The following is a 14,142-nucleotide window of genomic DNA, read 5'->3' as shown; positions in this document are numbered from 1 at the left end:
GCCAATGGGTCACGAGGGACAGACATACGTACGTATGTATATATATTATACATTATCTCTTTATATGGGCAGGTGTATTTAGCAAAATACCTTTTTTCCATCTGCCGTAGTGCATGTATTATTAATCAGACGGTTGTTTTCACCAGTTTTCTGGGGCCTTTCTGCTGGGATTACATGTCCCCAGGAAGCGCCCCAGGTTTGAGGCTCTGAGCCTGCCTGGGCCTTTAGTGTGAGCCCTAGCGGGTCTTAAGCTTATCTCCTCCCGAGCAGGAGAGACATGGCCCGGAGACAGAAGGTTGTTACAAACTCACCGGCTCCAGCCAAAATACATTTCGTGGTTTTTGTCATCCTTTCAGATGCCCCTTTTTGTGAGCCGGCATTTGGGCTGAAAACCTTGTGGAGTCCAGGAGGCAAAACCAAACATATTCTGTCACACTGGAGTCAAAGCACTGGCATCCCTTGTGTGATTCTGGGTTGAGTTAAATTTAAGGAAGTTAAAAAAAAAAACGAAAAACTGTCAAAAATTATTGTAGAGGGGATACATTGATGATCTGGCCATCCTAACAAGCCATGTTTGGCTTCAATCCTGCTGCGAAATCCAGCACGGTTTCACAAAAACAGGGTGTCCACACTGATCCAACCTGAATAGGGCAACCAGAAGGGAGCATCTAGAATAGGGTATATCCCAACCAGACATCCGATCCAGCTGTCTCTCTGCTCCAAATGAGCGACTTGACTCCATTTCCAATTGCTGATCTACCCAAACAGTTGGACGTACGCGGAGCCAAGAAAAACCTAAACAGTTTTCTGACAGCATTAAAAAGAAATCTGCACATCTGGCTTTGACTAGTCCAATCACCTGCTGGACACACCTCACATGCACAATAAGCAGAAACATAAGAAAGTTTAATTAGTGCAATTTTAGCTCTGTTTTTTTATGATTGGTGCTTGTTTGAAACAGAGCAGAGTCGTGAACAGCTCTGCCTGGTGGAAGATTATCCTGAACTGGTGGGGGGGCATATACTCTCAGACCATGTGGAACTGGGCCCAGTTCTGGGTTTCATACCATTCCATTCCATATCATACCATACCATAACATACCATACTATACCATACAGTAGCTCTCATGAAGTGTATTGTCAGAAACAGCACAGATCAGGCCGGCAGAGGTCTAGGAGCAGGCAGGGAGGTGGAGCAAAAGGCTGCCAATCACTGCCTGAGTGGAGTAGCTGAACCCATGGGGATAGGGAGAATGAGATGGAAGAGTCTAGGCCTGGAGCTTTGGAAAGGATCCAAGAGGCACTCTCATCCCCTCAACTGTTGCAAAAGGATTCACGGACAGCGCTATAATCCATGAGCATGGATGCTCCAGATAGGTACCGTTGCCGAAGCCGGACGTGCCCCACAAATACGGTGAGCTGTTCCAGCTGCTTGGGTATTGCTTTAAGACAAAATCCTGGTTGCGTAGAAAAAATGAAATACCCTCAGGTACACTATTCATCTTTACCACTTTTGAGCTCACGTGCTGACAGCTTGTTCGGGAAATTGTCTCACGATATGACTGCATAACCTTGTCCGGTGCATGAGGAATAATCAAGTTTCCTTTAAGTCGTGAGGGAAGGGGTTCGGTAACTCGTTTAACGGGAGATGAAGAACCAGTTTTAAATACACTGATGTTCAACGGCCTGAAACGCTTACACGTTTTTTATTTTTAGGAGCTCAAATATAAAATTTAGCTAATTGTATTTTACACTTCCTTTGTTCTGGGGAGTGGTGGCGCAACGGGTATGGCTGGTGCCCGCTGTGCGGCAGGTCTGGGGATCAAGTTCTGCTTGGGGTGCTTTGCGATGGACTGGCATCCTGTCCAGGGTGTTTCTCCTCCCGCTTCAGCTTGTGCCCTGTGTTGCCAGGTTGTTGACATTGCTTGGTTATTATTCTGGGGTTTAACACACTAAGATGGCACGGTGGCACAGTGGGCTTGGCTGGGTCCCGCTCTCTGGCGGGTCTGAGGTTTGAGTAGTGCCTGGGGTTACCCTGCAGCGGACTAGCGTCTCGTCCTGGATTTGTCCCCTCCCCCTCCAGCCTTCTGCCCTGTGTTGCCGGGTTTGGTTCCAGCTCACTGCGATCCCGCTCGGGACGAGCGGTTTCTGACAATGTGTGTGTGTGGGTTTACCACACTCAGATGAAATCATAGTAATCTCCTTGCAATCCATGGACCTGGGTTATAATCCCCACTCCCTCTGTAGGGCACCTGATCAAGGTACTTTACTTGAATTTCTCCAGACAGGATACCCTGCTGTGCATGCCGTGTGTAACTATAAGTAGTTCAGTATGGTCCAGATGACATTCTAAGTTTTCTATGGACATAGGGGACAGCTAAATAAATAAATAAATGTCACTGTTAATTCACTGCATAAGTTGCAAAGTCGAGACTCTGAATCGTGACAAAATTCTGGCTGTCTTCAGATAAAAATATGTGTGTCAAAATTGTCAGAATTAGTAGAAGTGAACAATTCTGAAAGGGTTGTTACGGGTGTGATAGATGCATTGATCGGTGTCAGCAGCTGAAAGTCACTATCAATATTAAACCATTTGTTCTCTAGCAAGAATGTTGCTGCTCACAAGTGACGCTAATACTGTGTCAGAAAATAACGTAAGATGAGTCGTGTGCCAGTCTCGGTCAATGCGCATATTGATGATGCACATAACGGAAATTTTGTTTTACATGAGACATTACGAAGTGCAGGAATTCTGCGTGATCTAGTTGAAGAACACCAATGAATTGCAATGAATCATGCCCTGTTAAGCCTTCTGTTTTTCAACACCTTTACTATGTGTCTGGCACAAGGTCTGCCGTGTTATGTTTTCGTAATTTCTTGGCACATGTAAGTAGCAGACACTTTCCTTCCAGCTGTCCCCGATGCCCATTTACGATCTTATTACTGGTGACCCTGCTGCACATGGAAATATTTCATTGAAAGTCAGAGAGGAGTGGAACACACTGCTCCCAGTTTTCTACGTAATGAGCAGCACTAAAATGGAGCCGACCCCTTCAGCCCCGGGAGCCGTTGCCTGGGTGTGCGTTTTCACGGTGAGCTCATTGCTTGGCGCCGCGCCTGGGTCCGTCCGGCTCCTTCTGTGAGTTTCACGCCAGTCGGTCTGTCAGTCACTCGCTTACATAAAGGCACGTGCCTGTAAGGGTTTCATGCAAATCTCATATCTTATACAAACACTCTTTATTTTTTCACTTACGTATTTATGCTGCGATTTGGTTCCTTTTAAACATTTCCTCAAAGGATATAAATATCTCGACCCAACAGTTGCCGTTCCCCGTACCATAGACATGCCAGAGGTACCCACCTAAATCTAAATAGAATCTATCTATGTATAACTCCGTTGATATTTCAGATGAATACCTTTGACTGCTCTTCACCTCTACTGCTTTTCTTAACCTCTACACACTTTACAAATCCAGAAGCCAAGAATCCCATTCTCCTTCCTAGCACCTATTGTTTGTGTTCAATATCGCCGAACTTTCAGTTCAAAGCAGCCACCTCTTGACAGAAGTTTGCAAGATAAGTCCCGCTTGTTATTAAGTATTTCAAAGCATTAGCCTGTCAGAGAGTCGTCACCGAAGCATATTGTTCATCGCAGCGAGGTCTCAGACCAAGCCCCCACGGTGAGGCTTGCACGTAGTGATTCGTTGCATTGGCCGACACCTCCACGGCCCTTATTGGCCCTCCCAGCTTCCAGCCCCCCTCCACCGTATGAGTGTCGGACAGTACAGACAGAGGAGTAGATCTTGCCCTTGCTCAGCATTATGTTGATATCCATGCGGAGATCAGTTGGGGTGCTTCTGGCAGGAGGTTTATGCTTCTTGGGCGTAAGGTGACATATGACAGGGTTCACCAACGAGGGCACAGGAGCCTGCCAAGGAAGCAGGTGACCTTGTGAATGTGAGTTTAGACACGCCATCCAATCTGGCCCCTTTCTGCAAAGCCATACATCTGAAAGTTGGGATACCGCAAGTGCTTTTTTAAGCGGAGCTGTATTGGAAATACAGGACTTTGCTTGTAACCGGCAACATGACCGCTGAGCTCTACGTCTAATAGACAGGCATGATTGTGCAGAAAAAAGTGTCATTTCATAGTCATTCAGCACCATAAAAATGGACAACGGCCAAAGGGTAGACATGATCACCTGAGACCTGGTTTCTCATGATCAACCGAAATACCACTTTGAATTTAGTTAATGTTAATGATTCACTTAAGCAATTAGCCCTTGAGGCAGCAGAAATCCAGCATTTTTTAGAGACCTAGACGGACCTAAAGGATCAATTTTCAAACCCTTAGTTAAAAAACACAATTTTATCTGCATTTATGGATTTATTCCTGACCCAATTCTTCCAACATTCCTCAACAGTTGTAGACATTTATTATTCTGTATATCTTTTAAAATGAGAAACAATATTACCTGATGGCTATAGGAGTAATTCTATTTTGCAGCTGAGCTGAGGAATGATTTGTTTTTGAATGCGGGAATCATTTTGATTTCTGCATGTTACATGCATCACCAGGATCTGGATGAAGGCAAATGATAAACCAGAGCACACTTTAAAGAAGGATAAAGTGAGATTTTACCAACCACTGAGAAACAAATAACACTAGACTAAAGGTGACGTTACTAATGCTGTTTTTATAGTTTGCAGTCAAGGAGGATTGGTGAGGTCGAGCTTGAATATGGCAGGTTAAACTTTATTTTCACACCATCCCATCTGTGACCAAGGCATATGCAGCGACGGACTGTTAGTGGCGTTTATCTGTCTCTCTGTCCTGGTTGTGTAGCTCCTCTACTGCATATGGCAAGCAGGATGACTTCACCTCACAGCATACATACATCACATGTTCATGCATTTAAGACAAGTTTGTTCCCCTTGTTCAATTTTTTTTTTTTTTTTTGTATTTATACAGCTGGGTATTTCATCAAAGCAATGTGGCATAAATGATTTTCTCAGTGTTATAAAAAAGCAGCCAAACTGGCAACCTTTCGGAAACGAGTCCGTGTCCTTAATCCGTAGGCCAAATGTGTCAAGCTTGTTTGTTCACTCACGCATCACTGCCTCGCCTTGTCCTTGGCAAATCCCCTCCACCTCCAAATCCACCCTTACCCCCCAGTAGAGCCCAAACTCTTGGCTTGATGATCAGATGAGTAGACTAAGACTGTTTCCACAGCTGGTTTTCCATGTATGTTGTGGTCTGTTTTTTTTTTTTTGTAAGATTCTGATCCACTTATGTTTCATAACACTACGTTTCAAGTGTTCTGTGAAAAGAACAATCACCCAGTGTTGACCAGAACTATTGATTTGTTTACTGTACTTGATGCATTATTTCAGCAGGCAGACAGGATATTAATAATGGAGCAGCAGACATTTCGAGAACCATCAATTTTGATGTGTCCACTGCTGCTTCAGTAGTCCTACCAAAATAGCAATTTTACTTCGAAGGGATCATTATGAACGCCTGTCATCATGTAGGCCTCGATGATTTTGCACTTCAGCACCTATGGAGAAGGTCTTCCACTGATTGAAGATTTTGTGGCAGACAAGCATTGTGCAGCTCTGCATTTCGCGGTAGAGCACTCATCAGTAAGAAGTTTGTTTTCAGTGGTACATTGAAAGTGAACCATTTCAAGTGAACTACAGTATGTTTTTTAGGTGTGTGCCCAGTTTCAAAATTGGCTTTTGCAAGGCTTCACAAATACTGAAAGATAGCTTGGACAGCAAAGGAAACAAACTGATGGCTCTTGGATCAAATCACCCCAGAACTGCCATTGGAAGCACAAATGATGAAATTCAGGTGCTCATACTTTGGACACGTCATAAGAATATTTGATTGTCTCAAATAGATGTTAATAATGTCATGACATCGGGGAGATTGTTCCAGAGGACCACAGGGGAAGATCATCAGAGCTGACTCCACATACCTGAGGAACACCTGCACCTCATTAAAATAGTCTTTAAAAGAAAGACTTAAATGCAGTACTTGCAGAATCTCGTAGAGAAACTTCGCCTTTCCCTACATACAGCTTTACTCCTTATTCCTTGCTCGTTGCTTTTCAGCTAACGACCCTTGCTCGTCGGACCACGACTCTTCGGACTACGGTCTCTACATTAGCACCACGACTCTTCAGATCGTGAGCCTCGGTCTTCAAACTACTAACTTAGCTAAGACCCTCAGACCTCGACCACACGCCTTCTTCCTGAGTGTCATTCCCCTGGTCAATCTTTCAAAGCCCCATCTCAGTACTCTTGCTAACAGCTTTAGTTTTCGGCGCCCATCAATAGAGCTGCTCACACGATCTCCACGCTTGCGTTCTGACAAATACCTCATGAGAAACATGACAAATGGGAATAGACACAACCAACAACCAGATGGATGGACTCAATCACAGTGGCAGTGGATGAAGCTCTTTCAACACTACATATGCAAGTGAAGAGCAGGACATTCTGGAAGGACTCAGCATTGTCAAGAGTCAGCCTAGATTCAGTTGACTTTAACCAACTGAATTTTAAAAGCAAATGAATTCCATAAATGTCAAGCATGTTGCTGTGATCTTCCTGTACTCCTAAGATCAGTACTGCACCTTTCCCTATAATTTATATAAGGTTTTTTTCCTTTCATTTGACTCAGATTCCACTTGACACTTTGACTACGAGTGCTTTTGTACTAAATTTTGTATGCCTGAATAATTCCTGTTTCAAGCTTGTATCCCGCTATTCTTGCCTTGAGAGGTACATAATTATCAGACCTCTCACAGTGAAAAATTACTAGATTGTGTGTATCACTTAATCTCTCTGAACAGAAACCCGAAGGCAAGACAGTGAACAGCAAATACATCAAGTGCATGACTCTACTACATAATTGAGTATTCTAAGACATAGATGGTCAATATGACCGACGATCGAAATTTAATGTGGCCACATCAAACGTATGAAATTGCACTTTAATGAGAGGAGTGCGCAAAAAGGTCATGTTAGGGGAGAGGCGAGGCTTTACTTTAGAATGTCAACGAAGCCATCCGAAACTCAGCCAAACTGAATTCTTAGGATAGATAGAAAACAACCTATGAAAATGTATTCAAAGGTACATTAAAATCAGCTTGGAGCACATGACTGCACTCTGCTTATCATATAATTTTTATATGGTCTTTGACCTCTCAGGTAGCAAACTCTCAGTAATGCCATTATAAACCATTTCAATTTGCTCATGTAAAAAGCTGCAGTTCATTTTAATCTGGCGGTTTCTAAACACTTTAATTAAATGTGTGCAAAAAGGTTTCAAAAAGCATTAAAGTGATTTGGAGCAATGTATTTTTTTTTTCATTTTTCTAAGCTTTTCTGCTCTCGTGTTTACTTGCACAGTAACCTTCAGCAAGTTATATAACCTTCTGCATATGATTATACCACTAAAGACCTTAACAGCATGGAGCTAATTTGCGAGCGCTGCTTGTCTTTGAGAAGGTTATGTTAATTAAGTATATAGAGAACATAATATGAGCCCCACTTATTTAACATTTAAAATGTTTATATTGTCACGAGGGGGAATGTCAACGCGAAAAGGACATGCTGCTCGTCACTAGGTTTCTAAGTCACCTATAAACCGACATTTCAAGTTTAGTCTACAAAAATGGTTTTAGGCATCATACTGTGGCAACTTATGTTTTCAATTATCTTGCTTAACAGTTGCATTATTTTTACACTCTTTAGCCCGTAAGACCTCCAGGAATTGTGCTGTAAAAAGGCCTATTCACAGGTTACCGAGTGCATGATCAAGCCTGTCTTCGATATCACAGCAGGTACCGAGCTGTTCGGCACCCGGCATGTTCTTAGTTTATTACTCATAACATTTAATTGCTGAGCTCAGTCCAGAGCAAAAACTTTAGAAACATAGTTTTAAATGTCAAACCCATAACCTCCCATTTCCTAGAAACTAGGGCAATTACTTTCTGAAATGTGCATGCAGAAAATATCCTAATATTTGTTTCTATTGACAGTGGAGTAAGATTAAGAAAACATACATTCCAGTGCATTCCCATGTAAAAGAGCTATATGATAGCAGCGATATTTGTTCTGGGAATAATCTTTCACAGTAATGCGTGCCAGTTAGGTGCACGCGCATCAATGCATCTTATAATTTCCTTTTGTCATAATTAAAACAATTCATTATTACCAGATTTTGCTCATAATATGCAAATGCCAAGTTTGCAGTTGTTCGACTTACTTTGACGAATGCTTCTATATGGTATCATCACGTTTCCAGATAAAAGCCATGAGATAGTCAATGTCAGTAACTTTAAGATATGAACAGAGATCCAGCAACCGTGAGCAGGTTGTCTGCGCCATACAACTCTGCATTATTAATCGTTCAATATTTATCTCTGCAGTCAATTAACAGCATCCTCTAAAGCTCATTTCTGCAGTGTAGTGTGTTTTTTTTTTTTATTTTGTACATGCCTTTTTTCCTTTTAAGGAATTTTTACTTGACTGTTTTCAGCATTCAGAACCTTACATCCTATATAGTTTTAACATAAATAAAGTCATATATATATATAAAATTATTCATTCAAAGAAAAAGCAATACTTTTTTTTTTTTTTTCTTTCTGAAAAATTCAGAGAGCAAAGGAATATGTAGATTGTTACAGCCCAAACCTGGGACACTACTGCATCTTCCTCTCACAATTCTCCAAGGCTTTGGGAGCTCATGTGTATTAATGAGGCAAGGTGGGCTTGGAATGGCCTTTATTTCGGTTGTTTTCCAGCTTTCATCATTCCCGCATTACAGATCTCCAAAGGAAGCGTCCAGTGGATGCCACCTGCACGAGGGGCGCGCCGAGCGGCGCTCCAGCAAGGCCGCGGAAGCCCGGGGACAGCAGTTAAAGAGCTTATTTCCCAAATCTCTTTATCCTTTCGAGAACTGTGCGATGTTGACAGAAAGTCAGTTAACTCCAGCCAGTGGCAGCTGCGCAGGGGTTTTGCATAATTAATTATTTATACGAAGCCAGACACAGCCATTACCATCCAGATGAATATGATATTCTAATCAGGCGCCGCTTTAATTTTAATTGCCCTCCAGCATCTAGCTGTCAGCGCTGGCCTGACTTGATAAAGTGGAGACTCACAGAACACCATTAGACATCTGTTTCAGGACCATCACCTCAGTTCTCCCACCCCCCCGAACAAAAAATCAATACAGGCCCTCTTGCGCCGCCTCCGTCCCTGAGAAAACACAGAACGGACAAACTGCAAGCACGTCTGATCCCCCAGCTCCACACAGCTGCCGTATTTTTTTTACTCTGAAAGCATTGCTGATGTTGGCTTCATAAGCTTCTTACACTGCATATATATTCCACTGGGTATGTGGTGGAAAAGGTGACAGTAAAGGTTAACAAGGGGATATTTTTGGCAAACCTTTTGCAGTGACCAGGAGTGATTGCACATAAGTTTTATTGCCGTACTATAGCTCTGTTAGAAACAGCAGTACATTTTAATGTAAATCCTATACTTGTCTTAAATGAATTATTATTATTATTATTATTATTATTATTATTATTATTATTATTGAATAACTGAATGCTCTATTTTACATTTACATTTTACATTTATTTGTTTACCAGACACTTTTCTCCAAAGCAACTTCCAATGAGCTCTGTGTAGTGTTATCACAGTCATTTGTATGGTGGCACAGTGGCACAGCAGGTAGCACTGATGCCTCATTGCTCCTTGATTTTGGCTCTTGGTTTGAATATGGCTCAGTCTGTGTGGAGTATCCATGTTCTCTTTATTTTTGTGTCAATTTCCTCCAGGAAGACTCATTTTCTTCTACAGTGCAATGACGTGTATTTCAGGTGAGTGCGTGTGAGTCAGTAAATGAGTGTGTGATTGCCAAGTGATGCACTGGTGTCTCATTCAGGCTGTACCCTGCCTCACAGCTTCTGGGATAGGTTTTGGACCACCACGACCCCTCACTGAATAAGTGGCTATTGATTAAGGATGGATGAATGCCATCTTAAGTGCTTTTCATTTTCACACTGGTACAATGTCTGCATTTCTTGAGAAACTGAAAACCACATATTTGAAGCCTATAATTTTAATTAAGACTTCAAAAAGTGAGAAAAAAGAAAAAAAAAAAAATTAAACCATACTGTAACACCACTTCTAAATTCATATTCATATCCAATTCTGTGTTTTCTTTCTTGAAAATTATTTCAGAGTTAATTATTCAAATACATCTGTTTTGGTCCAATAAACATAAAAAGATTCTGTTTGCAGAGCCTTTGTATGGCAAAATCATTATGAAATCACTTTGTTCTAAAGTAATTTTTATTTATTCATTTAGTTGATGCTTTTCTTCAGAATAGCTTATGGTGTGAGGTTTGTATAGTAAAGTCCTTACAATAATTCACCCATTTATAAACCTTGGTATTTTTTCCATCGTAATTGAAAGTAAACACCTTGACTGATGGTGTCACAGCACTGGTGGCAATTTGAACTTGGGTCCTTTCACAGATCTCTTGAAGTTATTTTGGATGTCCATCACATAAAGCCTCGTGACTTTAAATCCAGGCTTCAGACTTATATGTTCACTCTGCTGTGTCCATGACTGATGTAATTCCTATTTGCTGTGTTGTTTTTTTCTGTATAAAACTCTCTAATCTCATTATGTCATCAGTTCCTAACCCTTTCTTTCTTGCTGAGCATTGTTTCCCCACGATGAGATGTGAGGGAGCTATCCGTGACACCAGCACTCCATGTTGACGGAAGATGTTGACTGCATGCCATGGAGGATGAGACATGCTTGCGTGAACCACAACATCAAGTTATTAGCACTTAGCAACAATGTTATAAATACCTGTAAATTGACTTGAAAGTCTTTTTTTTTTTTAATCTAGAATGCCCAAGAGGGGTGGGCAACAACTGGCACTTGGACCCCAAGAGATTTTTTTTTTTTCCTCCCTAGCCTTCCAGTTAAGAATTTTTTTGTATCTCTTTCCTGTGTGGCCAGTTGTAACTACTCATCTACTGTAGTAATTTAATGTATAGCTAACCTTTTATTTGTATTATGGCTCTTGGTTTTTGTTCTACACTCTGTGTCACCGTGTGAGGACAGTGCACTGTAAAAGTATATTGAACTGCATTGAACTGAATAAAGTGCAAAAACGCTGAATTCAGTCTTCCAGCATGATAAAGAAACCACTTGTCCCATTTAGTCCTTCTGCTACGTGGTTTTTGGCATGGAGAGGTTGGCAGCAATGAGAACTCCATCCAGGTAGAGGTGTGTCGGAGACAATGATGCTGACATCTGTTTCTTCGGAGGAGGACGTCCCTCTGTGTCACACTTAGGTTTGCGTGCAGAGATACTTGTCTTTCCGCATCGGCTGAGACGCGACTCACTGCCGAACACAATTCGCAGCTCCTTAAATTAAATTATAAAAACCGTGGATGCAAATATGTGGTAAAGTGTGTGAAAAACATTTGAGCGTATACTGAGTGTATAACTTCTTACACTTTGCCTAATATAAATGAATTCATCTGGCATCCCAGTTTTATTTATACTCTATTAATTTGCCTGTAGTGATAATAATATACGGAATAAACCATCTGAGACTGATGGTAATGGGAAGTCTATGTAATGAAATATGACAAAGTAATTTAAAATTAATGTATTCCTGTTTTGAACCCAATCACACAAAATATATTTAGTTTAACTGTACTGTATTTAAATACAGTGATTATTAGTACAGCTCTGAAACCCTACATGTATTTTTACAGTATTTATATGGTATTATTTAGGGAAGCATTTTTGGAACAGTAAACAAATTTCAGCTTTAACTCTGATGTTCTGCTATTGTTTTTTCTCGAAGCAAGAACTTCACTTCTTCAGAAGGTTAAGGACTCAAAGTCTACTTGCGTGTATGAAGCGGAAGGGGACGGCTCGAGGAACGAAAAACACTTGAATTCCTCTGACACAATCTGGAGAACCTGGAAACATATGGTAAGTTGAGATAAAGGCTTAACTTTCGTGCACTTCGTCTGGAAAGATAGATGGCTTCACAGATGAGCCGTGACAGCCATAAGCTCTGGCATCATGGAAAAGTAAATGCAGCCTGAAAGTGATTTTTTTTTTTCCTCCAGACAAACTAAGAACACCACAACAAATGTGTTTGGGATCTGGTTCTAACCTTTTGAAGGAAATATCAGTGGTGATATAGCCGTCTCTGACGTGAACACTTCAGCAAGTTATCTCACTGGCGCTGCAGTGGAAAACGCAGCAAAGTTCATGATTTACAGGCTCTACTGACAATTGAGAAAAATTTTTGGAAAATCGAGACACAAAGCTTTTATTTGCTTCCAGTGACTTTCGTGAGACTTGAAAGTGGATGTCACATTTTTTCCATGGTTGTCTTGTAATTCAATACATCAGCTCTTGTTTGTCTTGTTCCAAGGTGCATTATACTGTACTGAGGTCCACATGTACGCCTCTGGCTCCGCCTTTACCTTTACTTGTAACTCCGCCTTCTCTCACTCTATGCTCTGATTGCTAAGCTATGATTGGAGGAGTGACATGTCCATCACTGCAGGTGACCAGTAATGTACAGACATGCATTGAGCCCCAAGAAGTGGATTCCGTCTGATTGTCCCACCCTCCCAGCATGTCAGTGCCACTGCATCCCCCTCTGGTACTTCTGATTGTTCAGCGAGGAGCACAGCTAACATTCAGACAGTGATCAGTGTAAAGTTTCCTGTTTATCAGCCTTGCACAGTGTTACTTTTTTACTTTTTAAAGTTTTTAATTCGCTCCTCAGTATGACCGCTAAGCCTTCAGTGAATAATGGAAAGGGACTCATTAGTCCAGCATCTTTTGCTTTCTACTTATTGCAAAATTATCATAAACAGACTTTTTGTATCTGCATTCCATTTCTGTGAAAATTTATGATGACATACAACTAAGAAATTCTCTTTCTTCAATAAATTTCCTGCAGGCCCCCTGCCTTGCGTACCGGATACCATCCTGGCATGTTTCAACTGAATATATTACTAATAATGAATATATTGTTTATATTTCAGATTTATTTACAGATTCCAGAATGAAATCCACCTCTAAAACTATTATTTGACAATGGTTTGCTCACTAATCAGAAGACACACTTTGGAGTTATTCTGCTCTTAATTTTTCTCTGCATTATGTTTTCACCATGAGGGACATGGATCTGGTTTTAGGGGAAAGACCAACAAAATCTGAGGATGCTGTCAGCTCCAAAATTTCATTTAAAGATGTTTATTTTTTCCCCCTCTAGCAGGGAGGAACAAGGGAAGGGAAGAAAAGAAGAAAATTTTTCTCCTCCACAAACTCAACAGGCGAAAGGTCAGAGGATGAGGTCGTTGAAACACAACTGCTGCGAGACTGATGAAATGATGGAGGGAAAGGCATGGATATCACTGCAGACTGACTGCAGGGGACCATAATGAACAGAAGCCCTTAGTCAGTGGACCACCGAGAAACTTCAGTAGCTCTTCAGGTATACGCCATAAAACTGTTGAGTTCAGTTCATTGTTGTAGTTAATCTGAACACCTGAATGAAACCGTTTTACAACTTTCTGTTCTAAAGTTTAATTTTCCAACTGAAAAATGAATATATGTTCCGTAAAGACGGTATGTGCCACAGCACCGTGGAGTTTAGAAGTTTAGATCATTGCAGAAACGCATGGCGGTAGACGCTGAAGTATAAACCCACCCAACCAAGTCACATTTTTCAACTCCGAAACCCTTGAAAAGGACAAGCGAACAATTTAGATAGAACACTTCCGTGCAACAATTACAGTTGAGGTTCATTGCGGAATTTAATATTTTCTGGTAGCCTACATTTTCAAGTTCACTGAGTTCCAATATTTGACTTTGTGGTCTTAATTTGTTATCTTTAATATTTGCACAATTTTAATATGCAGGGGATTAATCCTTCCTTCCAAGTGGTGAGTGACAGACCTTTTACAAATTTTAATTCATTAATGAAATTTGTTTGTGCATTGAGCTGAAACATCGTCATAATTATTTGCTTGAAAACATAATTTTAAGGTACCTAAAATCA

General features: G+C 41.1%; 1 long non-coding RNA gene across 1 annotated transcript; it reads left to right on the top strand.

Moving 5' to 3' along the window:
• The first annotated feature begins 11,277 nt into the window (after positions 1-11,277).
• On the top strand, positions 11,278-13,902 carry LOC108938211 (uncharacterized). The gene is made up of 3 exons (XR_001966400.1): positions 11,278-11,398; positions 11,920-12,050; positions 13,354-13,902. It is a non-coding gene; the product is annotated as an uncharacterized LOC108938211 (long non-coding RNA).
• Positions 13,903-14,142: the final 240 nt, after the last annotated feature.

This window comes from Scleropages formosus, chromosome 15, assembly GCF_900964775.1.
Source record: "Scleropages formosus chromosome 15, fSclFor1.1, whole genome shotgun sequence".
Classification (NCBI taxonomy): domain Eukaryota; kingdom Metazoa; phylum Chordata; class Actinopteri; order Osteoglossiformes; family Osteoglossidae; genus Scleropages; species Scleropages formosus.
Note: the sequence above shows the minus strand (reverse complement) of the source record. Positions and strands in the feature narration are given on the sequence as shown.